This window comes from Tenrec ecaudatus, chromosome 1, assembly GCF_050624435.1.
Source record: "Tenrec ecaudatus isolate mTenEca1 chromosome 1, mTenEca1.hap1, whole genome shotgun sequence".
NCBI lineage: Eukaryota > Metazoa > Chordata > Mammalia > Afrosoricida > Tenrecidae > Tenrec > Tenrec ecaudatus.
Window position 1 is genome coordinate 83071984 of NC_134530.1, and position 27086 is coordinate 83099069.

The 27086-nt window shown below is 47.5% G+C and overlaps 1 protein-coding gene across 2 annotated transcripts in view; it reads right to left on the reverse strand.

Moving 5' to 3' along the window:
* DAB1 (DAB adaptor protein 1) overlaps window positions 1–27086 on the reverse strand; it is a 302544-nt gene that overhangs the window by 253624 nt on the left and 21834 nt on the right. The window lies entirely within an intron of this gene.

Genomic DNA, 27086 nt, shown 5'->3' on the forward strand with positions numbered 1-27086 from the left:
CATGACTTCATCACAGAATTATAACACTGCTGGACAAACAGTATATTACCATTAAATATTTCTGAACTAAAGTGCACACATATATAAAGTAATATGACTATATCAGCTAATAAGTGCCAGTGCTACAAGCATGTCCTTGAATTTGAATTCATGGACTTTTTCAAAATTGACTATAAAAACAGTGTTCAAAGTATTATAGCTCCTGCCTTTCCCACCGTGTAATTCTCAGCACATATTGATTTTGAAGCTCAAATCTTTGCCATTCCCTGATCATGCTATTCCTCAGAATAATGAAACAGGAAGGTCCCCTACGCCCACAATTGTGCTACTGGTGGAGGAGCTGTGATTTTCTTTAACCACAGGTATCTGAGTTTGCTCAGGCCTTCATTATAGTATATGGAATGTTATTTAATCCCCACTGAATCTTTCCCCAGCACTGGGTCCTCCCTTCCAGGAGACCTGGAGAAGGCTCAGAGCTAAAGGTGCTGCCGCAGCTTCACTTTCCTCCTCCGGCAGATAATGATCAGACTCCATCCGCCTGCTGCTCCCCTAACAAGGGAGTCCTGGTGAGGTCATGCTCCTTAGAGATGGGCAAGGGCACATATGACACTCTACCAAGATTGTGCCTAGAGACTCGGGCTTGAATAAATGATGTAATAGTTGAGGCTGAAGGCCTTCCGAGTGCTTTTTTCCCCACCTTGGGTCTAGCAGGAGAAATAAGACAAATGATTTAAGAATCCTACTAACTGACCTTTAAAAGTTGACCTTGGATACATATATATAGGAAAGCATCCACACTTGGCTTTCTGCTCATTCCTTTGCTCCCACGTTTGTTTGTTTATTGAGGAGCCGCTCCCAGCTGGTATTCTGGGAGCTAGAGATACATCTGTGACAAAGACAACACCTCTGACCTCACGAAGCTTTCGAGTGAGTAGTCCTGGTGACTTCGTGTTGTCAGGTGCGATGGACTTGGCTCTGACTCATGCGACCCTATGTACAATGGAGCAAATCCCTGCCTGGTCCTGTGGCACACCCATGAGGGTTGTTATGCTTGAGGCCATTGCTGCAGCCACCGTGTCAGCCCAGCTGGTGGAAGGCCTTCCTCTTTTTCACTGGCCCTCTCCCAAACATGACGTCCTTCTCCAGGGGCTGAAGTCCCCTGACACAACATGTTCAAAGTACATGACATCCTTAGCTCTCAGGGGCTTTCTTGGCTGTACTTCTTCCAAGACAGACTTGCGTATTCTTTTGACAGTTCTTGGCATTTTCAATATTCTTGTCTAGTTACTAGGTAATATGAACAGGCCATGCCTTTGTGCATGCTATGACTTTTCATAGAATGTTTTAGTATTCTCTCGTCCACTCCATCCCGTCCACTAAGTTTCAGATGCCGGGCGATGGCTATACTCCCTATTCCTTTGAAAATTCTGCTCAGGTCGCTCTTCTTCTATTTAGCTGCTTGATAAAGTAGAAGATCAATGAAAACGAGTAAGACCCTCAAAGAAACAGATTGACACCGCAGCAGCAGGAATGCGCTCAGGCCTAACAAGGAAGATGGCGCAGGAGGGGGCAATGTTTCATTTTGTTGTACATGTGGCTGATATAAGTCAGCACTGACTCCAGGGCATCTACCCCAAATACTATCATCTTTATTCAGGAGAGAAAAACCCAACCAAACCCAACTTGCCCTACTCTGTGTGCCATATGTTCATTCCCTTCTTGTATCTCTCACAGTGTAATTAGGAATCAGCAGGTCTGTGTCTCTGTTTTCCTCTTTAAAGGTAGTCTTGCAAGGCAAGGTCCCTCTCTTACTGACCCTTACGATACCTGCACCTGGAATCAAGACTGGTACACAAGTACTCCATAAGCTTTTGCTGTGCTGAATGCAAGCGCCCAGCAGGAAACCAAAGAAGCTCGTGTTCCGGCCCATGACCACAGAGCTAGTTAGCAGAAGAGCTAAAAACAGATCCATGCCCTTGCGCAGAGGAATCAAATCCATTGCCATAGACCATGTGGTTTGTCAGAGTTCTACATGGAGACAAATGTTAGGATTGCATCTGAATTGGCAGGACATTCGATTCTACTCCAATCTGTCCTGCTTGGTAGTATTTATTTAGGCCATCAATATATCAGTGTTTCAATATCTTTTACAAACTCAGGCTATAAGTAATGAGGAATGAAAATGTGTAAAACTGAGGTAGGGCCTACCCAAGGCAGTCATAATCTAAGAGCATTAGGACAAGCAGACATCCACCACTATAACCTTCATCTTCTTGTTTCCATCAATAAAATCTTTAAGAGCAAATGTAGACAGAGAAGTTCCTTTTGGGGCTATCTTATTTCCTAACTCGGAAAGCTAGATCTGAAAACTCCTATTTAAAAGTTCAGTAACTCACTCCCACAAATCTTCCCAAGTTACCTAATTGCCAACCCTGGTAAGAATTTACCCTCTCTGTAATTTATACATGCTTATTGTTAGAGAATATCGGGGCCCATCTTAGGTTCATCCAGCCGTGAGCAGCTTGAGGAGACAAAATAAGCATCATCAGCCAAGCGATTCCATGTTCCCATTAAAAAAAATAGATAACGTTATCCCCTTGAATTGCCTAGAAAAGAACTCACCATTGAGAACAACTGCCTCTTGAATGTGCGAGTGTAAATTGTCAACTCTGTGTAAATGTGCGTTCTTTTTTATTTTTTTAAGTGAAAGAGCCTGTTGCCTAAAGAACAGGCAGCATTCTGGGGTCGCTTGCACACAGCACCGGTGGTTCTGAAAGCCCAGTCCTTGCATGGCCTTGATATGGCAGTTAATCACAAGGGTCCTCAGGACCTATTGATATGCTGAGATGGACGGGCTATTTTGCTAGGATGCTCCCAAGCTGCAGCACATGCCCAGACGCTCATTTAGAGACCAGCCTTTTAGAGTTGTCTAGCCTTGCCAGAGCTGAATAATTTTGTAAAAGACGCAGTTAAAGGTTCAGAGTTTTGTGCAGCCAATAACCTTGAGTACATGCCAGTAAGAAGCTTAAACACACTCTTGAGGCGACAAAAAGAGACATCATTAGGCAAGTGCTGATGGCCGCTGCCCCTTGGTTTTCTCATTTCAGGACTTTCATCAACTCAGTTCCAATGGAAAGCAAAGGCAAAAAAAAATCCCTTTTAACTTGCTTATTAACATTTAAAGAAAGTTATTGGTTTTTATTCCCTGCTCCCTCTTCCCTGGTCCCTGAAAAATCTTTTCTTCCAAACAAAACCTGCTGGGTGAAGTTTCAGTTCTTTGTTTGAAGAGAATGGTCTTAGACAGGGAACAGGAAATAACCCTGGGCTTTACGTGTGATCAGAGGGGCTGGGAGGAGCACACCAGGTGCTGATGGCAGGGACTAAGAGCCACCAGCCTTTGTCACAGGGACCCTTCTGGAATAAATATCCTCCAGAAGTCTCCTAGCCCACCGGCCACTCGCTGATGAAAGGCACCTCAGGCCTTCTTCCTTTTCCTTTAACTCCTCCAGGATAAATTGCAGCCATTGTTACCCCAGTATTAGTGAGTCAAAGAATTCAAAGAAGACTTCTCTATAACTTAAAAGAGTCAATTTAATAATAGGGGGAAATTCCATTTATAGCCAATGTAAAGATACACTCATTTGCCCTTCCTATATACTTAAAAAAAATTTTTTTAAACCTTCAGCCATCACTGACTAAATACCAGTGTAAACCTGGCTCCTCGCCCGTGTTCCTGCATTGGCTTCGGTGGCAAGGTGGATAAAATTTCAGGGAAGGTAAAATCAGTCTTTGCAATCTAAGTATTGGATTAAGAACTCATTGTGACTTGCCCTGAAGGACCCTAGATGAGGCGAGGGCTCTTATTCTATTTGATTCCACTGATAATAACAAATCTCATTACTATTTTAAGGACACCATTAAAATTGTGAAGAATTGCATTGAAAACAGTGATTTCCATGAATCTAGAGAAATCCACTTGACTCTCTCCTTTGGACTTGAGACTGGCAGCGACGGTGAGGGCAGTGTAGGATCAGGTGAGGCTCGGTTCTGTTGTGCCTAGCATCACCGGAGGCAGAGCCAGCTCACCCATCACCAAGTGACAACGAAATGCCAACTAGGAGGAAGTCGCATAGGTCTAGTTGGAGAGATGAGAAAATCACCAACAATGAAAATACGCTGTGAAAAATAACGCAATGTGTCTAAACAAGCTTGGCTACAGGATCTGCGAGAACGGCTGGATAGGGGGCGACAGAAGGCCCATCCCAAAGGACCTCAGACCCCACGCTAAGGAGACAATATTAACATGAATACCTAGGAAGCCACGCAAATTGTTATAATCGGTTTTGTGATTTGGACAGGTGATTTCAGCTAGCAGAGGGCCAGAGAGTGGAATGAGGTTAACAGAATCTGAAATGAGAAAGAGGTTGCCAATAATCGGAATTGCTGCCCTTTATTAATTATGGCAAAGTAGCTTCTGCTTTTTCATCCCACCCAACTGCGGGTCCCTGTGTGTGTGCGTTTGAGTCATGGAATCTACGGAACGAGGAGCTGCTGTCTCTGGAGCCTCTGGATCTGCCTCAGAGTCACAGCCAACCAGCGTCTTCCAGCGGACGCTCTTGCATGTGTGTGCCTGAGTGGGTGTGTGTGTGTGCACGTGTGTGTATGCAAGCCATGAGAATTCCTGGGAGGTGCCGTGCTCAGACCTATGACTAAGTGGATGACTACTGAGGGGCCTGGGACAGGAGGCCTAAGGGCTAACATTCTCCAGCCGTGTTTTAAGGCCAGGCTGAAGGATGTTTGGTTCGCACTCGTTCCGACTGCATTGGGAGAGGGGTGTGATTAAGTAACCTTCCCAAAGACACCCATGCCGCCCCCCCCCCACCACCCGACTGGCAATCACAAGATTGATATGTGAGAGTGGGAAGGAAGAGATTCCAGAGATAAGTGAAGATTGGATTATTTAGCAATCCAAATGACAGATCTAGTGCCGCAAGGAAAAGGCAAAAATCATCACACAGCAAAAGAAACGGAACAGTCTATAAATTGCGAGCGGAAGGAAGCATTATTATTTCTGTATTTCTTTATATTGTTGGGGTATTAGTTTTTCATCCGAAACTTTCCCTTGATGAAAAGTGTATTAAAACCATCTTCGCTCGCCCATATATTTCCGTTTCTCTGATGAAAAATAATTGCTTTGAGGTGGGAAGGGTGCCATAGTTGGACACCCTTCATCAGTGCATTATCGGATAGGACATTTATTAAGGATAAAACATTTCTTTTATCCCAATAGCTGCCTCAGCAGTTGTTAAGATGGGGAGGGGGCAGGGGAAGGGGAGAAAGCCTTTATCATTTCCTGATCTCTCTAGCAAATTGCCAATTTATGCATAGAATATTACAAATACTGCTGAATTATTTGAGCCGGGAATTAATTTAGAGAATCTTCTCCTTCTTTGAGTGCCCAGGGATTTGGCTTATCTTTATTTGCTGAAGGAACCATGTCACTGAAAGCAGTCCCGGGATTATTTCAAGGAATGAATAATGAAATTGCCCAGCTTTCTAATGGTTTCCAAATTCCATGACTCCCTCAGTCCACTCTCATCAGCGGGAGTTCTCTGGTTCTGGACAGAGCACACGCAAGCTTGGGGACAGGGTCTGTGGAACTGAGGACTTAGAGCCTGTGAAAAAAGACCCAATGTTACCAGGGGTCACCCTATCTTTCTCAGAGCACCCACATAGAGCACATAGGAAAGGTACATACGTGGGCTGCGCTATTTGCCCAAATCCACATCACTAGCACAGTACTTACCCAAGACTGCTCTGGGCAAAGGAGGAAAATATGTTGCTCCCCCAGATAGGTTCACCAGAGCAACGCACATGAAGAAAAAAGAAATCAATTACTCAAAGCAGTGAAATTCAAATAATCTCTCTCTCTCTCTCTCTCTCTCTCTCTCTCTCTCTCTCTCTCTCTCTCTCTCTCTCTCTCTCTCTCTCTCTCACACACACACACACACACACACACACACACACACGATAGGGAATACCGTAACCATGTCATAACCGTGTTCATCTTCTTTGTGTAGTGTATGTTTCTACGCACAGAACACATTGCACACTTTCCGCTACACAGAAACATCTTGAACATCATCGTAGGGTGATGGCGATAATAACTGTGCTTGGATGCCTGTTGCAAAATAGTATTTGTTTGTTATTATGAACCGCTGAATGTGCTCCAACGTTCACTAGAACCGGCTTTAGGGCAGAAGATGGTTCTTAACTATGGGCTCTGTGGAAGTAAGTTGCTCTTAACACAGAAACTGCCTATATACCAAAAAAAAAATCAAAAGACAGCCTTGACTTAAAAACAAGGCCAAATTCAGGATGATAAAGAATCAAAACAGTTTATTGATGTACACTAATTTTCCATAAACTGAGCCTAGAACACAAGCTTAATCTGGAAAACTAGACATACATTGAATAGTATTTTGCTCCAATAACTTTTTTCCCCATCCACTCACCCCCGCCCCACACAAACACAGGAAATACACACACAGGCACAATTACAAATGAGAACCTTTACCCAGCGTCTGCACTCAGATCATCAGTATGTTGTCACGTGCCAGGTCCTTCCTTACCCACTAAAATAATGGGGGCACATGATGCCTACAGCACAGTAAGTGAAGAGACGAGTTTGTTTATGACTCCCCACCTCGCTAGCGAATCCTTCCATTGTGAAGCTAGTGCCCCAACAGTAAGTTAGTGAACTCAGACTTTGAATTCAGAAAAAGGAAAGCCAGCTAGGCAGGAGGGCTCGCCCTTTTGTTCAGTGCCTTATCTATCCTGGATCAGCGTCTCCTCTGGCACAATGACTGAGCACCAGCTCTGCTGTTGTGTCTTCAGACACCATCAGGTCTTTTCTTTAACGTGTTCCAGTCTCTGTTTCAGAGGCTTCCAACTGATTGAAAATACCCAGCAAGCCCCTTCAGAATACTTCCCATAACTCGGTTGAACTGCCATTTCAAGGTATTAAAATAAACAGTTGTAAATATCTCCTGATTTAGCATTAGACTTAAGATATCATCAAATCCCTGCATTCAAGGGGCTGCCATTTCCTGTCTATTCAGCTCCTTAGGTGCAATTTTGTCACATTTTCCTTAATGTGCCATTTATGAAACGTATATCTTAAATCAGCAGCAAAACGAAGCCACCATCATTAATTCCATGAAAATCGGGGACTGCCACATGTATTACCCTGCCGCACGCAATGTTATCAGCATGTTACTTCCCAAGCTGGATATGACAATAGCTCGATATCATCCCTTATTACTTTAAAGGCCATTTTACATCCAAATTAATGGCTAATCTCCAAAGACTGATTATGTTTAATTACTTTTAGTTCCCAGAAATCCCCCCTTTCTCCTTACACATTCTTTCCTTGGATGATGCTCACAAACTTGAGGTGTAATCAGAGATCACAGATTAGCTGCTAAACCATAGATGCTGATTAGAAAAGAGACAGGGTCTGGAAATAATCTCTCAGCTTCACAAGCAAAGACCCCATAAAGACCCCTCCTCAGTTCACATTTACAGATCTGGCAAAGGTCGGATGTTCTAGGCCAGCCATGGCCCAACACGCCATGTGTCCATCAGCAAGTTGTTCCATCTCTCTGGTCTCCAGGTTCCAAATCCACCTATCCTCTGACATGCCACAGCTAAACACACACACACGAGAGAGAGAGAGAGAGAGAGAGAGAGAGAGAGAGAGAGAGAGAGAGAGAGAGAGAGAGAGAGAGAGAGAGAGATTGTTAACTCTCTCTCATGTGGCACACAACTTTTAGAAATAATTTTCACCCTTCTCAGGTTCTGGCTTAATTATTTTCTTCCTCTGCTCCCTTGCCTCCATTTTCAGCCTAAAATCTTTGAAGAGCTGTGCCAGTCCTGTGTTCCCTCTTCAAACATGAGTTACATGCCTTCTGAAGGGGCACAGGTCTCGCTGGGCTCCAGCAGCACCCCACTCTCTGAGAGCAGGCTCAGCCTTCCTTGGCTAGGCGAGCTCTGTCGTCTAAGGCACGCTTCAGAAACCCTGGACAGTTTACCTCGCCCTGTGTCTGGGCTGAGCCAACCTCAGACCCTAGATCTGCTTTGATGGTTGCAGTCTTATGCCATTGACGTCAAATCTCAAGTGATGGGATTTATTTTAGAAATCTAGGATATCGACCAAGGAACCATGGTTGTGCTGTGGGCTAAGCATTGGGATGCTAATCCCAAGGTCAGTGGTTCAAATCCACCTGTCACTCCTGGGGGAATAATGAAGCCATCAGTTCCTATAATGATTTACAACCTCGGCATCCCTATGGAGAAATTTTACTCTGTCCTACAGGGTTGCTGAGTTGTAACTGACTTGAAAGCAATAGGGATTTTGTTACAATCTGGACCCAGAAACCTTATCTGAATTTCCCTCACTGGCAGTCAGACCTGGGATCACGTAGGTTCAAGATGTGCCCCCTTCCCAGTGACCCTGTTTTCCCTTGTTCCAACAGCCCCTCCCTTAGTCATGGTGGTCATGCTTGGACTCTGCCAGATTGTCCTGCCTGGCCCTCAAAACTCTGGCAGAGAAGCAGTGTCCAAGCCCCAACGTGGTGTCTACTGTCTCATGCTTCACTGAGATAAGCTGTCCAGATGCCCTCATGACAATGAACATTGTCCCCACTCCCCAACAACATGCTCTGTTGTTTTCAAATTCTGGGTGCTGACCAAAATCTGCCTGAATGAAAACTTGAAAGTATGGCAGGCATGTTGTTACATGTCCACAGTGGATTCTGCACATGCTTTATCTCAGTGTATCTTTCAAATAACCCAGTAGAAGCAATATGTGATGATCCTATTCAGAGGTGAAGAAACTGAGGTCAGGCCAAGGGGCCTGGCATCCCATAGTTGGGAGTGACAGGGCCTGACCTTGATCCAGGTCATGTGTGTCCTGGTTCAGTTATTTTTCTATGGGTGTCAGCTTCCTGCGCCTGCTTCCAAAATTCACCACCACGACCTTTGCAGCTTAAAACAAATGGCCATTTTTCTCGTCTCACAGTTCTGGATGCAGAAAGTCCAAAACCAGCTTCACTGGATCATACTGGCCAACATTTTTGGGGATCTCCTCCAGCTACGGTGGACAGCTGGCATTCCTTAGCTTGGAGCGGCATCGCTCCATCTCTGACTGTCTAGGCATATTATCATCTGCTCTTCTCTCTCAAGGAGCCCTGATGGTGTAGTGGTTATTCATTGGGCTACAGTAGAAAGGGCAGCAGTTTAAAGCCACCAGCTGCTCCTTGGAGAAAGATGGGGCTTTCTACTCCCGTGAAGAGTGAGTCGCGAGAACTCACTGGTGCAGTTCTACCACGTCCTAAAGAGTCGCTAAGCGTCGGCATTGCCTCCATGGCAGTCAGTGTGGTTTGATTTTTCTTCTCTCTCCAAGCTCCCTCTGCCTCTGTCTTCTAAGAACACCCGTGGGGTCCATCCAGTCTTTCCATCCTTAGGTACTTTAAGAGATTCTGGGGACTAGGATGTTTAGGCGGGGGGTTTCAAAGGTTCATGGGAAAATGGAAGTCAAAGATAATTCAATTTTCCCAAGAACGCTTTGAAGCCCCCTCACATATGTGGCATGCATGGTCCATTACTCAGTCTATCACACTCCGAAACAGCCCGCCAGTCTTCTTTCATTGAACACAAGGGGCTTGGTTTATCATTGTGAATATAAATTAACACCCACAAGAGTGGATTTCCATCACACGTTGTTTGTATCCCTATGTTCTCCCATATTCTTCGCTTTGGCAGCAAGGAGGTAGGCTCACTGGGCTACAGTGGAGCCTGAAGCTCAGAGGAAATGAGATTCTCAGAGAAGGGTATCCAGGGGGAGAGCTGAGCCCAGGAACGCCAGCTCTCCAGACCACCAGGATGGCTCTTCTGCCTGACCTTCCTGCTCTAGGGTCATTTCCGCTCTCCCTTCCAGGGGTCTGACATGGCCTTTCTGCCTCGTCCCAACCCACCTGGATGCAGCGCACAGCTCTGTCTCTGCTCATCAGAATCGTGCCGTCTGTCCTTCTCCTCCCCACACCCCGAGGGGCTCAGGACTTCAGTGGGCTTTGCTCCCAACTCTGCTTTCCTCATCCAGACATTGTGCCACTTGCTCCCTTTATCATTATTCTACATTTTTGTACTTTGAACTACATTTACCATCTGCTAGCTCAATTACGCAAATGATCCAAATCCCTCTGAATCTGGTTAAATTGTTCAGCAGGATTTGCTCGCTCCCCAATTCCACAGTCATCTGTGAACCTGGATGGGACACATGGGATTTGAAAATAGCAGGGAGTAGGAACGTGGGAGGTGGGGGACTTGTGTCAGTAAGATGTTAGGCAGAGAAGGCCAGGGAGGAGGAGCACGCTCCAGGAGGAGAGGAGTTCAGTACCAGCTCCCCTAGGAGGGCCTGGCAAGCTAATTGTATCAACCTCTGAATATGCAGGTTCAGCACCTTTGATACCTCATTTTCTCATGCTACACCCCACCCCCCAATTTTTTTTAATGAATTCTACATCTAGCTTTCTTGTTAGACCTTGAGGATTAATGAGATGGTTTTGCTTAAGCACCTTGGGGAGAAACACAATGTAGACAACGACAGCTGGATGACATTATATAATAAGCTGTTGTGCATTAGAAGCTAGAACCAAAATTCCGGGTGCCACTACCCTGACCTTTAGTCTCTGGCTCCCCTGTGCAGTGCACTTTGTGCATCCAAGCCCCCGTCTGACACCTTTTGGTAAATCCATGAATTCCCAAGCAGATAATGTCAGTCGCAACCAGGGAGATAACACAGACACAGCCTTGTCCTCCAAAGACTCACGGTTCCCATGTGAAGCAGAACAGGAAAGAGGAACTGAAATGCGCCGAGGTGAGGAATACCGAGAAAGAACCCGAAAGAGACTAGAGGAGCAGAGAGGAGAGGGCCCCAATTTAGACCCCAAGGCCCGTGAGCTAGAGGACCCGATTGCACAAGTCTTAACCACAGGGCAGGAGCTGGCTTTGAGAGAAGCAGCAGCCTCTGCTGGGCTGAGGGAACAGTGTGTGCAAAGGCTTAAACAATCAGCCAGCAGAGAACTCCTTTGCAAAGCTTCTGGTTTGCAGACCCCTGGGGGGAGCACCTGGCTCTCAGTGAGCAGAGGTAGGACAGAGCAATGGTCAAAAGCTTGCAAACCCACAGGTGAGCAACCTACACTGTGAAGGGGCAGTGAGTTGAAAGGCACACACATTACAATGAAACCAGCAACAAGTGCTGGCTAGGGAGGTTAGTAACCCATTTTTGTTGTTGTTTTTTAAATCATTTTATTGGGGGCTCATACAACTCTTATCACAATACATTCATACATCAATTGCATAAAGCACATTTGTAGATTTGTTACTCTCATCTTTCTCAAAACATTTGCTCTCCACTTAAGCCCCTGGCACCAGCTCTTCATTTCCCCCCTCCCTCCCCACTCCCCTCCTGAACCCGTGATAATTTATAAATTATTGTTTTGTCCTACATCTCTCTTCACTCACTTTTCTATTGTCCATCCCCCAGGGAGGAACTTATATGTAGATCCCTGTAATCAATTCCCCCTTCTACCCTACCCTGCCTTCACCCTCCTGGTATCACCACTCTCACCACTGGTCCTGAAGGGATCATCTGTCCTGGAGTCCCTGTGTTTCCAGTTCCTATCTGTACCAGTGTACATCCTCTGGTCTAGTCAGATTTGTAAGGTAGAATTGGGATCATTACAGTGGGGGTGGGGCGGTGGAGGGGAGCATTTAGGAACTAGAGGAAAGTTGTATGTTTCATTGTTGCTACATCACATCCTGACTGGCTCATCTCCTCCCTGAGACCCTTCCAGAAGGGGATGTCCAGTTGGGACCCCACTCTGCACTCTCCCACATTCAAAATTATATGAGTTTTTGTTCTTTGGTGCCTGAAAACTGATCCTTCGGCACCTCGTAATCACATAGGCTGGTGTGTTTCTTCCATGTGGGCTTTGTTCTTCTCAGCTAGTTGGACACTTGTTTACCTTCAAGTCTTTAAGACTCCAGATGCTATAACTTTTGATAGCCTGGCACCATCAGCTTTCTTCACCATATTTGCTTATGTACCCATTTGTCTTCAGTGATTGTGTTGGGAAGGTGCACATCATGGAATGCCAGTATTAACCAGTTTTGAGGGAAAACCTTTCCTCTGCCAATTGCTGCCTCTCTTTCTGGGATCTGCCACCCGCTATGGAGACCCCAGGATTAAAAATAGACCAGGACATCAAGCACTACCTTAGAGAGCTCTTCACAGCTTTTAAGCTAGTTAAGTTTTCTTTGATTATTACTCTTTTACATTAACCTCTGATTTTTATTGTTTGCTAACATACTGAGGAAGAGAGGAATGGGATTCACATTCTAGTTTGGCTACCTGCTACTGTGTAACCTTGGGAACATCGTTCATTTCTCTTTCTCCGATGAGTTCCCTGCAGATGACTGGAAAATGTGGTTGCAGTGAGTCAAATGAGTTACTATGTGTAAGGGGCTCAGATCCATGCCTAGCACCTACTAACCATTCCGCATTGGTTAGCTAGGCTCGTGCTAACTACTCCAAGGCAGACCCATTGCTGCTAAGTTGCTCCCCACTCCTGACAATCCCGTCTTTCGAGGGTGGTGCAGTGTTCTGTGCTTTGACCACCAACCTAAAGGTTACCGGTTCAAACTCACATAGTCGTGCCACAGAAGAACATCCTGGTGATGTGCTTCCTTGAGAACGACCAACTCCCATTGGGTCAGTTCTGACTCGTAGTGACCCTGTGTAGTGTTTCTGAGACTGCACATCTTTCTGGGAACAGAGAGCCTCATCTTCCTTCTGAGAGACACTGATGGGTTTGAACTGCTGCTGATCTTGCAGTTAGCAGCCCAATGTCTAGCCCGCAGTATCACCAGGGCTAGATGAAGCAGTTTCTACTCTGAAACACAAGGACTGCCATCAGCTGTAATGAATTCAATGGCAACATACTTATTTGGATTTTGTAAATGTAGATTGTCGGAGCCGTGTTCGAATATGTTGCTGAGTGGATTCGTTATTGCAATCCTTTGGTTAGTACCCAAGCACAAACTGTTTACCCCATCCCATGATGTTGTTGGGTAAGCTGAGGCTGTTGGGTAAGCACTGAACAGCTAACCATAAGTCTGGTGGTTCAAGCCCACCAGCCACTCCAAGGGAGAAAGATGAGTCTGAGTGCTCTTACACAGAGTTTCAAAGTCTCAGAAATCCCACATAGGGGTGTTAGGGGCTGGCAATGCCTGGATGGCAGTAGGAACTCATTTATTCAGACATGCTCCTCTCCAGTGTTTGCAAGGGACACAAGAAACCTGGATCTCTTTATGTTTTTCAAGATCTCTTGGGATCTGACATTTACTTTCTCACACTGCCCTATAAAGTAGCCCCCTTCACTTAAGTGATATTGTTTAACACTATGAGAGGCTAGAGGCTGGAAGAGTTTCCACAAGTCTCAGAGGTCACTGTTCCTGGTTACATAGCCTGGGTCTTTATCTATCTGTACAGCCTTGTATGTATCAAGTGAGGTCCGTACCTCTGCCCTCGGCTCTCCTTGGTTGAACACAAGCCCTAGGAAGACAGCGATCTCTACTACTATTGTGCACTGACGTCTCCCAAGAGCCTCAGGAGTCAAATCAAGGGACTGTTGGTCTCAGAAAGAACCAGGCCACTTTGTCCACAGAAACAGGGAGAAAGGAACAGACTCTTGTCCTGCCTGGGACTTGGCACGGTCTCTCTGCAAGCCTGTTGCCTAGCCAAGTGCATGCGCCAGTCAGGTGTGACTTTGTACAAGTCCCTTCTGACCCCCCATAAGCCTCATTATTCTTACCAGTAAAATAGCACCAAGACCACCAGGGCCTCATAGATCACTCTGCAAGATAAAGAATAAGAAAAGCAAATACTGCCATCGAGTCCGTGCTGACTCAGGATGGCCCTACTGACATTTCTTTGCCACATTTCATTTTGAAAGTTATTTTTTAAGGTTCATTTACTATTATTTATAGGATCCCTGGTGACATGGTGGGTACAAGTTGGGATCTTAGCTGCAAGGTCAACAGTTTGAAACCACCATATACTCCATGGGAGAAAGATGGGGCTCTCTACTCTTGCAAAGAGTTACAGTCTCAGAAACCCACAGGAGCAGTTCTACCCTGAATTATAGGGGCACTATGAGTCGGCACTGATCCTATGGCAGGGATTGTGGTTGGATTGGGTTGGGGTAGGGTGTCTGTGGAGAGGATTCCAAGCCATAAGTCAACGGGGAAAGAGACCCCAGCAAACAGATGGGGTCTAGGGATGCTTTTCAGAAGAGGCAAATATGCATGTCACATAGTAAAGAAAGACAGCTAGGGGGCAGGCAACTTGCACTCATAATACTCATGACAGCTTTTGTACTGGGCACTTCATTCCCCTTCCAATGATGAGGAAATTGAGACTCACAAAGGTATATGGCTTGTCCAAGTCCATGCAGTTTCTCTGTGAGGGAGCCTCAACATTTGAAGTGGGCCTGCCCAACTGGGCCCCTATGAGATACCACCACGAGATGATATAATCCAAGTGAAGTTTTGTTTCTTCTGGAGGGCTTTTAACAATATTGGGTCGATGAAGACTAAAACGGAGCCCCAGGGTCTGGGCACTGCTCAGAGCCACCCACAGAGAAGCAGAGTCAGCACCAACACCCCAAGCTGTCACCCTTGCGCAATAGCCACCAAGCAGGGCTACACACCTCTGAGTGACAGCAACCTTACAGGATGGAGGAAGGTTTCCAAGCAGAGCAGGCAAAAAACGAAACCCATTACCTTCAAGTCAAGTCCGACTCTTGTTGAATCCCCTGTCGCAGATAAAAGGAGTGGAAAGTCTCACCTTGCTTCCCCAGGGGCATCAGGTGGTTTTGAACTGCTGACCATGCAGACGCCAGCCACATGCTTGACCATTACATCCACCAGGGCTCCTTAAACTAGCAGGCAGGCAGGTATTATTACTAATCAGCTAGAGAATTCCCTAAGGAAGGCTTCCCCTTCTGTGTGTTTTCAGTGCAGTGCCTTTCAGTGCTCAGCTCTTTGTAGGAAAGTCATTTACATCACTAAGAGCCTCATCTGCATTCAGGCCCACTGCTGGGGCTGTGCTCCCCCTTTGTGAGGTCTGGAATCTCCACTGGCCACACAGGACACCACAGAGCCACTTCTGGATGCTGTGGGCAGCAGTACTGGAGTCTCACACCTCTGCTCGCAGGCAGGTTGTGAGAGAGAAGGTCCCTACAAGTGCTCTCAGCCCCTGGGAATATGGCCTCGACCCCCAGAGTGCCAAGTGAAGGTCCATGGTGTCCTGGAACACAGTGGCAATAAGCACAGTGCCCTGGTGCTGTCATGGTTCTTACCTGCAAGGCCAGCCATTCAAAAGCCCCATGGGAGAAAGACTGGGCTTTCTATTCACATGGAGTTAGCCTCAGAATCCCTCTGGGGCAGTTCTGCCCTGTCCTGAGTTGACATGACTGGGTGACAGTGAGTATTGCTGAGCAGTTCACCAGGATGTGTCGTATGAATGCCACACCTGTGCCAGGCATGTCCCCACATTAGGAGCATTGTGGGCAAGACCTTCTCTTCCCTCATGGAGCACAGGGGCCAGCGGTGTCTCTTACTGGCAATAACCTAAGGCAGGTTATATCCCCTCCATGATGGACTGAATTACGTCCACCTTCTCACCTGACCCCCAAATCCATGCTGAAGTCCCTGTGACTGGTACCCAGGGGTACGATCTGTTTGAAAATAGGGTCTTTAGAGATGTTGTCAGTTCAGTTGGGGATGGGGAACCTTTTTGCTGCCAAAGGCTTTTTGGGTATTTGTAGTATCATTCATGGGCCTTCCTGGTGAAATATTCTATTACTGCATTGAAGTGGACCGCACAGCTAAGCAGGTCAAAACCACCAGCCTCTGCTCAGGAGGAGATGGGGCTTCCACCTGCCAGAAAGACTTAGTCCCAGAAACTCATGGAGTAGGGTCTTTCTATCCTGTCCTGTCTGCTCACTATGAGTGGGCACAGGCTTGCTGGCTGTGAGTCTGGTTTTTGGTTCGAATCTGAGGAGCCCTGGTGGTATAGTGGCTACTTGATGGGCTATGATCAGCAAAGCCGGGAGTTCGAAGCCACCAGTCGTTCCAAAGGGAGAAAGATGAGGATTTCAACTGTCACAAAAAAGATACAGTCTCTGAAACCTCAAGGGCAGTTATACCCTGACCTTATAGGGCTGCCATGAGTTAGAACTGACTCAATGGCCATGAGTTTAGAGTTTAATGTGATGGCTAGACCTATATCTATTTGGTGAGGGGTGTGCTGCCAGCTGATACTGGTGATTTCACAGACTGGACTCTCAGGGCCAGGCATGCTCCACTCCTGAGTTTAGTGACTATGAAGTCATACTGGAGTAGGGGGGCTCTAGCTGAATCAGAGTAGCTCCTTTACAAACTAAGAGAAAGCACACAGGCAGACAGAGGGTAGGGAGCGCTGCGATGGAGGAACTATGCTAGCCCTACAAACCAAGGGCTACTTGGGCTGACCTGCCACCAGGAGGGAAGAGAGCGGATCTTGCCTTAGTGCAGTAGTTCTTAGCCTGTGGGTTGCGACCCCTTTGGGGGTCAAATGACCCTTCCACAGGGGTCGTCCGACTCATCACAGTAGCAAAATGACAGTGATGAAGTAGCAACGAAAATAATGTTATGGTTGGGGGGATCACCACCACATGAGGAACTGACTTAAAGGGTCACGGCATCAGGAAGGTTGAGAACTAACTGCTCTTCAGCCTTTGGAGAGAACTTGGAGCTACTGACACCAGAATTTGGGCTATGAGCCTCCTGAACTGTGACACACACATGTCTGCTTTTATAAACCAGCCAGGTATTTTGTCACGACAGTCTTTTCGTTGTTATTGTTTGTGGGAATCATCAAATCAACTCCAAATAGGAAGCAAAAATAGCCACTGACCCTAAGATTCACCACGTGTAGAATGAGAAGATGCAATCCCCTCATCCCACCCCTGCTCCAAGGATTGTTATGATGAGTGAGTGAAATAATCTGCGTTCCATGCTAATGCCACGATCAGACCCAGTCCTCACTACAGTGGCCTGGGGAAGCGGTCCCGGTGGTACAGGCAGGAGCGCTGGTGGCGCTGATTGTTTGGCAGTGTCAGAAGCAGCAGCAGTGTGGACACCAAGCCTACAGTGAAGAAGCAGCTGCCTTCTCTGAGCTACACGAGGAACGAGGAGAAGAAGAGATTGCAAAGCAAAGGCCCGGGAACAACAGATTTATTTGCAGGGTTTGGGGGGAGGGTAGGGAAGCAAAGACTTGATGGTGAGCTAACTAAGAGCTAGTCCATGTGCCAATAAACGGGTGTTACACCCATTATCTCATTAATAAGCCTAGATTCAAAAGAAGAAATCAGCGCTGAGAGTGTTAGGTGATGTATTCTGGGTCACAGCATTGGATGGTAAAATCTGGAGTCACGCCCATTGATGTCAAATCCATACTCTTTTTACACTGCAAGGGATAAGCGATAAGATTATCAGGATAGCTTCCCGCAGAGCTTCAAAAGTCCTGGACGTCAGTCCTGGAAAAACACCGTCCTCTTTCGTTCCCCACGCATACACTACCTTGCTGTAGAGTCATCTGTCTGTTTGTCTAGTTTCCCAGCTAAACTGTCAACTCTTTGAAGGAAAAATTTTCTCTTCTTCTTTTCAAGCCCCAACACTCATATCCCCCATAATGCCTAAATTACTCAGTTCACTAAATACTTACTGTTCACTGAGTGCTGGCAATTCTCCGAAGCACGTGAGACATTTTAATGAAACACAAGCACGCGCACACACACGAACACACGCACACACACCTAGCCTTGTGGAACTTACATTCTACAAGTGGGAGACAGATAATACAAAGGAAACATAAATCTGTAAATTAAAGTGATTATTGAATCAGGTGAGTTAGTGATTCAATGACAGAATGGCCCGGTGGATGGAATGAATGGGTACCCGACCTCCTCTTTATCCCTTCACAATTTGATCAAGATCATAATTTGATCATGAACTTCACAATGCCATTGCAATTCCTGCATGTATATCCCAGACTTCATCTAATTTCACACCATTTCTGTGAAGAATGCAATTATACAGGCAGTCCCTGGGTTATTAATACCCAATTTATGAACATCTCTTACTTGCCCTTTAATATTGTTTACATTTTCCCTCGCTTCAAAAGTACTGGACCAACTCCAATGCTCAGCGAATTCATCATTTTCACCTCCCCTTGTTACACATGTTCAAATCACCGAAAAGGCTTCAAGTCCTTTCTTACAGTGAACCCACAGCCTGCAAGTTGACTCTCACACATAGCGACAGTAGAGGACAGAGTAGACCTGCTCCTGAGGTTGCTGAGACTATAAATCTGTACGGGAACAGAAAGCCTCATCTTTCTCTGGCAGAGCAGTTGGTAGGTGTGAGCCAATGTCCTTGTGAGTAGCAGCCAACAGAGTACCCACTCTGCCGCCAGGTGTCCTCCACACCCTATACCCTATGTAATCAAACTTGGCTGACCACACAGGACTGCTCACCCTAGGGATTCTGATTCATTAGGTTGCAACTGGATCTCAGGGATCTGTAATTTGACCAGATCCGCAGGTAATTCTGAATACCAGCCATGCTTGGGAACTTGGGCACTAAGGGAAGGCTAAATTAGAATTGTATGCACCTGCTTCAATTTACCTACACATTCTTAAAGACTGCCAGAGTGTCCTATGTGTGGAGAGGAAGCCGAGCTGCTGTGCATCTTACACAAGGTTGGACAGACAGAGGACGAGAAGGCCTGGATGCAGGACTCAGGGTCTTTCCCTGCAGGCCATCCAGACCCTCACTCTCTGCGCTCAAAGGCGAGGGTGAGTTCAGTGCTGCTCTCTGCCACTCCCCTTGGATTCCCTGAGGTCTTAGCTTGAACGTGTTTTATGATCACCTACTCTATCTCTTCCTGGTGTTTGCAGGAATATCACTGGAATAGTGATCCTAGTTAAAAAAACAAAAAACAACATTTAAAAAAAACCAAAGCCTTCCTCCGCATTGTGTTTCTCAGGTTCCAAAGAGTTGTATTTCATCCTCCCAACAACCCATAAGAACGAGGAACAGTGGCGACTGCTGGGATCGCTTTCATCATTTTAAAAATGATTGCTATTAATTGGGAGTGAATCCATATATCCTATCATTCCGTAGATCAATCACGTCAAGCAGAATTGTACAACTGTGACTGCAATCAGTTTCCAAACATTCTTTTTCTTCCTGGACTCCTTGACACTGGCTCCCTTTTACCTCCCCGTCCCCTGTCTCCCCCAATCCCCAAACCCTTATTCAACTTGCTGTCTCTATGGCTTCATGGAGGCTGGGCTAAACCATGTAATACAAGTTCAAGAGGGTGACTTCCGTGACCTAACACCTCTGAGATAGGTATCTCTGATAGCCTTCATCTTGGAGTGTGTGTGTGTGTGTGTGTGTGTGTGTGTGTGTGTAGGGGGGATGGGATGGGGAGGCACAGATGAGTTAAGAGGAGGAGACTGGCTGCCATGGAAGAGTCACGATGGGGCACCTTGCCCGCTGGGAGTGCCACTGGGCTTGCCTTCTTGCAGAAGCCCCACCAGGAACAAAGGACTTGCTCTGAAGATCTCCTGGAGGCACTGCCCCCCAGCCCCTTCCCTGGCCTCAGCTGCTGCCGCCTTCCAGGTTCCTCATCCCTACACGCCCATGCGGGCTGTGCAGGATGTGCGCTCTTGTGTGGAGGACGCCTGTAAAATCTATTTATGGACCTAATTGTCAGTTTTCATGAGTGACAGACATGCAGTGCTTTGACTACCCGGCCTAATGCGTCTGTATCTGACATTTTAAATAGAACGCACTCTTCCCCCCCTCCCCGTTCTTTTAGGAAGTAATTTGAGATAGCAGGTATTTTTATATTCATATATCTTTAATTATATCTACACAACTGCCAGAGATTAACGATTTCCTCAATCTGGCTCGCCTTAAAGGAGAATTCGGAACTTACAAAACACTAAAAAGGCCTCCGACGAGAGCTGTCAGGAACAAAGACCAGGGGTTGGCTTCCACCAAGGTGGAGGTTCCCTGGTGGCTTCATTTTGCCCACGTTTCTATGAATTATTGAAAAAGCTGCACTCGCGTGGACGGCAGACGCAAGTAGATCTATACGTGTAAACCAATCAAGCAGCGTGCGACAGACGGCGAGCAGGCTCTGGCGAGCACCGCCCCCACCCACTCCTGGTCAAGCAAGGAACAGCGTGTCCCAGGTGGTATCCATGTGTTTTGACCCCACCGGAAAATTGCACCTTTCCATGTAAGCAAACTCAATCTGGAAGCACTAGGTCAGAGAAGACCTCAGAAGGAATCTGGCCCCGCCTCGCCTGCTTGATGACATAAATCCTGCTGCAAGCCCCTCCAGTTTACTCCAGGCCTCTGGAGTGCCTTGATGCTAACCAGAGGCACAGGCGATGCACAACTCACGGACCCTCGGCCTCCCCATAAAGATGGGCTAAAAGACAAGCAAAGAGCCTGGCTGCTCTGGAAGCGATCACAACAGAAGGCCCTAGATAGAGTGGAAGAAGACCGTATGTAGAGGAAACCTCAGTCATTAAAAAGACCAGGCTCACTGGCCAGAGGAGACTGGGGCAAACGCAGGATGTGGCTCCTGGTAACCCTCCACGCCTGGAATAGAACCCAGCCCCGTGGCTCCACTTTCAACAGACCAAGACATGATGGTGAACCATAAAACCAGGGAGGCCCCCACTCCTTAAAGTCCCCAAAAGGGTAGCAGTTGTGCAGGCTCGTCGAGCCCAGGAGGCAGGGAGCGCTGGGAAAGTAGGGCGATTGAGAAAGGGAACACGAAGAAGAGGAGGCAGTAAGAGGAGTACAGTGATGGGGATTGCAACCAAGAGCACGAAACAAAAGAGTGTAGGACTTGTGGAAGGGAGAATCGATTCACCCAAATCACAGTAAGAAGCTACAAAGAAGAGGGTCACCCTCACAAACAAAGAGAGAAGAGCATTAAGGAGACTTGTGAGCTGCAATCAGAAACAGCTGAGACAGACAACTGAGTGCAAACCCTCCTGCTACCAGGTAGGGGACATGGTGTAAGTTACTGGATTTCAATGGGATTGGCAGTGTGTCCCTCCGTGTCAAACAAGATGGGTCTTTACTGTCATCCCCTCGATGAACCCAGCCTCCCGCACCCTCAACTCCTCACGATGCCTCCCAACGGTTACCATTTCCTGTGCTTCAAGGACACGGGCCATGTAGGCAGAGTAAGAACTTCATCCATATTCCATAAACTCTTAATCTGCCTGCTTGGTCTAGTTCAAAGGCTGTCACTGTAAAACCAACCCTTCTCCAGCTTCTCAGGCACATTTCTTTTAAGTCCTGGAAAAAATACGTCTATGAGTGCCAGTCACAAAGTCTTGCCACAAAATCCCCGAACTCTTTGTTAAACAAGAATATCAAGATGTGAACGTATTGTTTCTCAGTAATCCTCCATCTGGGTCTAGACGTCTTCTGAAAGTCCTGTCACCCTGTCTCTAGCCCTTCCTCCAGGAATTCTGTACTCTTTGGTCTACATCACGCTACACAGGGCAGTTCTGACATCATCAAGGCATGCCAATCATGTTCCTTCCCAATGTTCTTTGAGTTTGGGGAATAAAGAAGTCTCCAGGGCAAGCCCAGGGCTGTGGCTGGATGGTGTGAGGTTGACCAGTGCACTACATGCAGGGCAGGCCCTGCTCCTCTCCCAGAGCGGGGAGAGGCTCTGGGGGACGGACAACAACATGCCTCCAGGCAGCATTCCTGGTCTTTTTCTCACCAGTGCAATTTTCAGTTTTTAAAGACCTTCTTCACAAGCACCCCTTCTTGCCCTATGTCCTTCCAGAAAAGCCACTGAGATGAACCCCTTGGAATCCTTAAAACAAGTTGGCAAAGCGTTCCAAATGGACCTCTCTGCTTTGAATTGAAAAGGACCAGCAGATCCCCTGAGAAGCTACTGTTTAAATTGGATCTTGCTCTCTGGATCATCTTAGTAAATCCAAGGCTGATCCACAACTCTGAGTCATTACATAAAATCAGATTCATTAGCTTAAAATACACATCCATTGCTTAAAATACTGAGAGAAGGATCATCTCTTTGAGCTAGCGGATCTTCATGTAATACTTTTGGTCTCTATTGAGCCCAAAGCGTGCTGGGACTAAGATGTTTGCTTAAAATTCAAACATCAAGGCCTGTAAGATCTCAAGTTCTGTAGCTAGTACATATCATGGAATTCTACGCTCTTCCTTCACCACTTTCTCAACTACAGCCAGTGTTTCTTCCTTTCTTCCTCCTGGTGGTCTTCCCTCTCTCAGCTCATCCTGGGGGTCTTCCTGATCTTCCATAAAACATTTGACCCAACAGAACACTGGTATTCTGTGGGCCGGTAGTCCTCTTCCAAAGGGCCAATCACCTGGGAAGATGTCCACTTGAATTATGTTAAAAACTTGATATTCAGCCTGACTTCAAAAGTATTTGGTCCATGGCACAAAAGTATCTCCTTTTATACTTTGAAGTCACCCTGAAGAGACTAAGCTAAGTGCATTACCAAGAGAACTTGTGTACAGCCATCCACTGACCAAACTTGTTTAAACATTTTTTGGGAGTAAATGTATGTAAGAACCTGGAGCCTTAGTAGCAACATCAGTGTGTGTGTGTGTGTGTGTGTGTGTGTGTCCTACCTTCGTATTGTACCACTAACCACTCACCTGTCACGTTGCACAATCCTGTGTGTTGCTGTGATGCTTGGAAACTCCGCCCTGAGCACATCACCCCTGGTGAATAGGTTGCGGTAGAGCTTCCAGACTAAGACAAACTAGGAAAAAAGATCTGGCAAAGTACTTTGAACACAGTGGAAAAGACCAACGACTGGGGGAAGACACTACGGTTGGTGAAGCAGCGGCCCAGCCAGGACAAGACCGCAGTGCGCTGGATTGGCACAGCGGGGACACTAATGAGCTCACACACAGACGATTGTGAGGGTGGTGTGGGCCCATCAATATTCCATGTTGTCGGACATCTGAGAGGGCTACAAAAAGTTTGTGGAAAAACTGCATTCTCTTTCAACTCTATTTTCCTCCCCAAATTTTCCAAGCCCCCCCCCAATTCCAAAGAATGACCATGAGTGAGTCAACTGGATGGCAATTCAGAGCAGCAGTGCACTCCCCACTCAGGCCCCCAGCAAGCTGCATTCTACTCCACACCCTCAGCGAGGGGCTAGTGGATCGCAGGCGTTCATTCAGTAAATGGAAAAATGATTAACAAGTGCAAAGCGAAGGAATTAATACAGGGCCAGATAAATAATAACCACCATGTGAAGGAAGCAGGGAACCCTGTTACCTGTCCTGCTGCCAGCAGGGTGGGGGCAACTCGAACCCACCCAGTGTGCTCAGAGGGAGGAAGACGCAGCCTTCTATACCCATTAAGAGTCCAGCTCAGAATCATCCCTGGGCAGTTCCGCTGGGTCACGTGGAGGCCCCGGGAGCTGAAAGCTCACCCAAAGAGCACCTCGTAACAGCACATGCGAACATACTTTGAAAAGCATCATAAAGCAAACCATTCCCTCCTTCCTTCCGCTTACTAACCCCCAAACACATAACCACAGCACACAACAGTCCTAACATCCACTAGAGGCCAACTTCGAAGAGACCCGTGGCACAGGTTCCCATCACACACACCTGAGTTCTCTGCTGGGTGATACTGCTGTTTTGATCGGGGACTGGCTGATGCCCAGCCCCTGACAAGCTATGCCCACATCCCCAGGGAACTCAAACAAGAGCTCTGCAGTTGAGTTGGACAGTATCCCACAGCCGCTACCGTGTCATCAGAAAAAGCAGGAGAGTTCTGCATTTCTGGCGCAGCAGACTGATGCCCAGGCCCCACCACTTGCAAATTCTCATGGATTCGATCTGGGCAGAGCGAGCCTTGGCACCTGTGTCTTTCCCAGGTTTCCAGGTAGCTGTGCTGCATTGGAGCGTCAGAGCACTGCAGACCCTTTCTTCCAGTGCTGTCGGTGAAGGCCAGTTCCAGAACACATGATGTAGCGCAGAGGAGAATGAACCAAACTCCAACCCATAGACTTGATTCTGTCATTTCCATGGGCACCCAAAGTTCCCCATGCTACTGAGGGTTCATAGGGGGCGGGAAAGCAGTTGAGTCTAACAGTTGGTTCTAAGAGAAAGCCAGCCCAACTCCCCATCACTCACTCGCTCACTCACTGCCATCGAGTCGATGTGACACACAGTGACCTTACAGGACATGGGACAAGAGGCCTTGGTGGCATAGTGGTTATGCATTGGGTTGCTCTTCTCAAGGTCCACGGTTTAAAACCAGCAGCAGCTCCCCAGGAGAAGGACGGGGCATTTTGTTCCCTTACACAGTGACAGTCTCCGACACTCACTGGGGCAGCTCCCCATAGGGTTTATTAAAATATTTCTAATTCCAGAAAGCTGAAGTAGACATTTCATATTTGATTCCTCATTCATAAATATTTACAGGTAGACGTTCCTCCATGTTCAACAAGCCCACCTGAGAGTTACACTTTCAGCACGTGTGACTCATGCACCCCTACTGTTAGTTCCCCACCCCAAAGTGGGCCAGCACTCCAAGCAGAGGGTGGTGGGGGTGGTCCTTCAAGAATTCTGAAACTAAGGGCAACTTTGTTTGCAAGTGGGGTGGTGGGGTGGTGGCAGCGTAGTTGCTGAGGACTGTGAAAGGGATGCTGTTTGGAGGACCTGAGACTGGGAGGAACGAATGGAAGCAACCCCACCCCGCAAAACCTGGTAAGTCAACTCAGAATGTTCCTGTGGTATTTCTGGTTTGTGAACTTAATGGCAATTAACATTTAAAAGGAGCTTCTGAGGTAGACAGATTGCACAAACTCCGCCAGACAAATCCAGGAAACACTCTTTGAATCGATCCTCGAGAAACGTGGAATACATGTTAATGACGTAGTCAACATGTATGAAGCCCCCCGTCTGTGGCAAAAGAAAACCAAGACTGGAGGCCCTCCTTAAAAAGACCCCCATTCCCTCCCTATACAGCATGTCATAAAATAGTAAGGGATGCATAGCAAATGTTTTGTCATATATATTTTACCACAAAAAATTAATCCCCACAGCTGCCATTTGCTAAACACTTCTAATGTACCAAGCCCTTTGCTGGGTTCTTTACATATTCAATATCCAGTCAGAAAATGCTCATCTTAGGGGTGAAACTGAGGTGCTGCCCAATGTTCTGTTCTCACCACATTTCAAACAGAGGGTTAGAAAGAGCCAGCGGGGCAATCGGGGCAGCGGGCAGAACTCTGGCATGGTGCTGGGAAGCTGGAATGCCGGGGGAAATAAGCCATTCGGGGAAAGGCCTGCCCCACAGCTCTGTGATGAGACAGACAAGTGCCTAGAAGCCAGGAGCGGAGCGGGGCTCTCAGGACGTGGCTAAGAGTATGGCCGGGTCTCTGCGGAGGGCTGTGGCGATGGCGAAAGAAGACAGTTAGTGGGGTAGCTGGGTCCTCCGAGAAAGTGAGTGACTACTTCGGAAAGCCAGGGGGAAATGTGCCCCAACGTAGCCCCCCAGCCACGTCTCTCTCCAGTTGAGTTTAGGAAAACGCTTGCTGCCAGGGAAACATGCAGAAGTGGAGTTTCCAGGCTCAGCTCCCAGGGATCCCAAGTACAGCCCCCCCCACGGAGGAGGAGAATGCTTCCTAGCGACCACAGGCCAGTCTCTGCCTGGCTCTTTCCGGCCACAGAACCCAAGGCGACCAGAAGCACAGCTTGGAAGCCAGACTAGAAGATGTCATTTGCGCACCAGGTGATGTCAGGCAAGCCCAGGCGATATCCTGCGCCTGGGTGTCCTTGACAGCATATTCTTTTCCCAGGACTGCCCTGACCAATGACCACACACTGTGCAGCTTAAAACAACACAAGGGTACTCTGGCCGTGGTCTGGAGGTGAGAAGTCTGAAGCAAAGGTGTCAACAGAGGCCAGCTCTCCCTGGCAGCTCTACGCGTGGGTCCACCCATGGACCCGGGCGTTTCCTGTCTTGTAGACGCATCACTCTGCTTCTGTCTGTATGTAGCGTTGCCCCTTTCCCCCCTCTCCCCTCTTTATCGCTGCTCCTCCTCTTACAAGGACACGAGTCCTATTGCATGGGCCCCCTCTCATCCAATGTGACCCCATGTTAACTCATAACATCTGCACGGCAATACAAAATTGCTATTTCCAAATAAGGCCCCTTGGGCAGGTATCCGGGGTTAGACCCTGGAAATATCCGGAGACTCTGGAACAACAATCAGACCCTAAAGAACAGTGCCCCGGAGTTGGTGCCCCCAGGCCTGCCCACTCACCGGGCTAGGCCAGGGGGCAGAGCCCGTGAGGACCTGTGTAGACGGAGGCATGGGTCCCCACTTGAACCACGCGGCTGGCTTTCTTTGTGAGGCCTACTCCTCTCTGACAGTTTTCCTGCAGAATTTCCCCTCCACCTCTCCCTCCAGCTGCCCCTTGCCTCCACCCCCACTCCTCTATTTAGTTCTTTGCTTTCTAAGAGTATTTCCAGGGGCCAGTTGGAGGCCTTCACTTCAGGAGGAGGCTGGCTGAGGGGGAGAGGCAGGTGAGGGTACCCTGGGGTGGCTGCCTCATAATCCTCAGGGAATCATGGCCAGCAGAAGGTAGCAGACAATCATTTCTTGTGAAGGAGACCAGATGAAAGGATTATGGGGTTTGGGGGAGAAAAGGATTGGTGTTTGGCTCTGAGAATTCTGAAATTCAATCTACTGCTACGAACAGCTTGGTGGCTGGGTGAAAGTCTGCTAACAGGGCCCAGGGGTGCATGGAGAAGGCAAAGAGAAGCCTGGAGCGGGACGGCTGTGTGT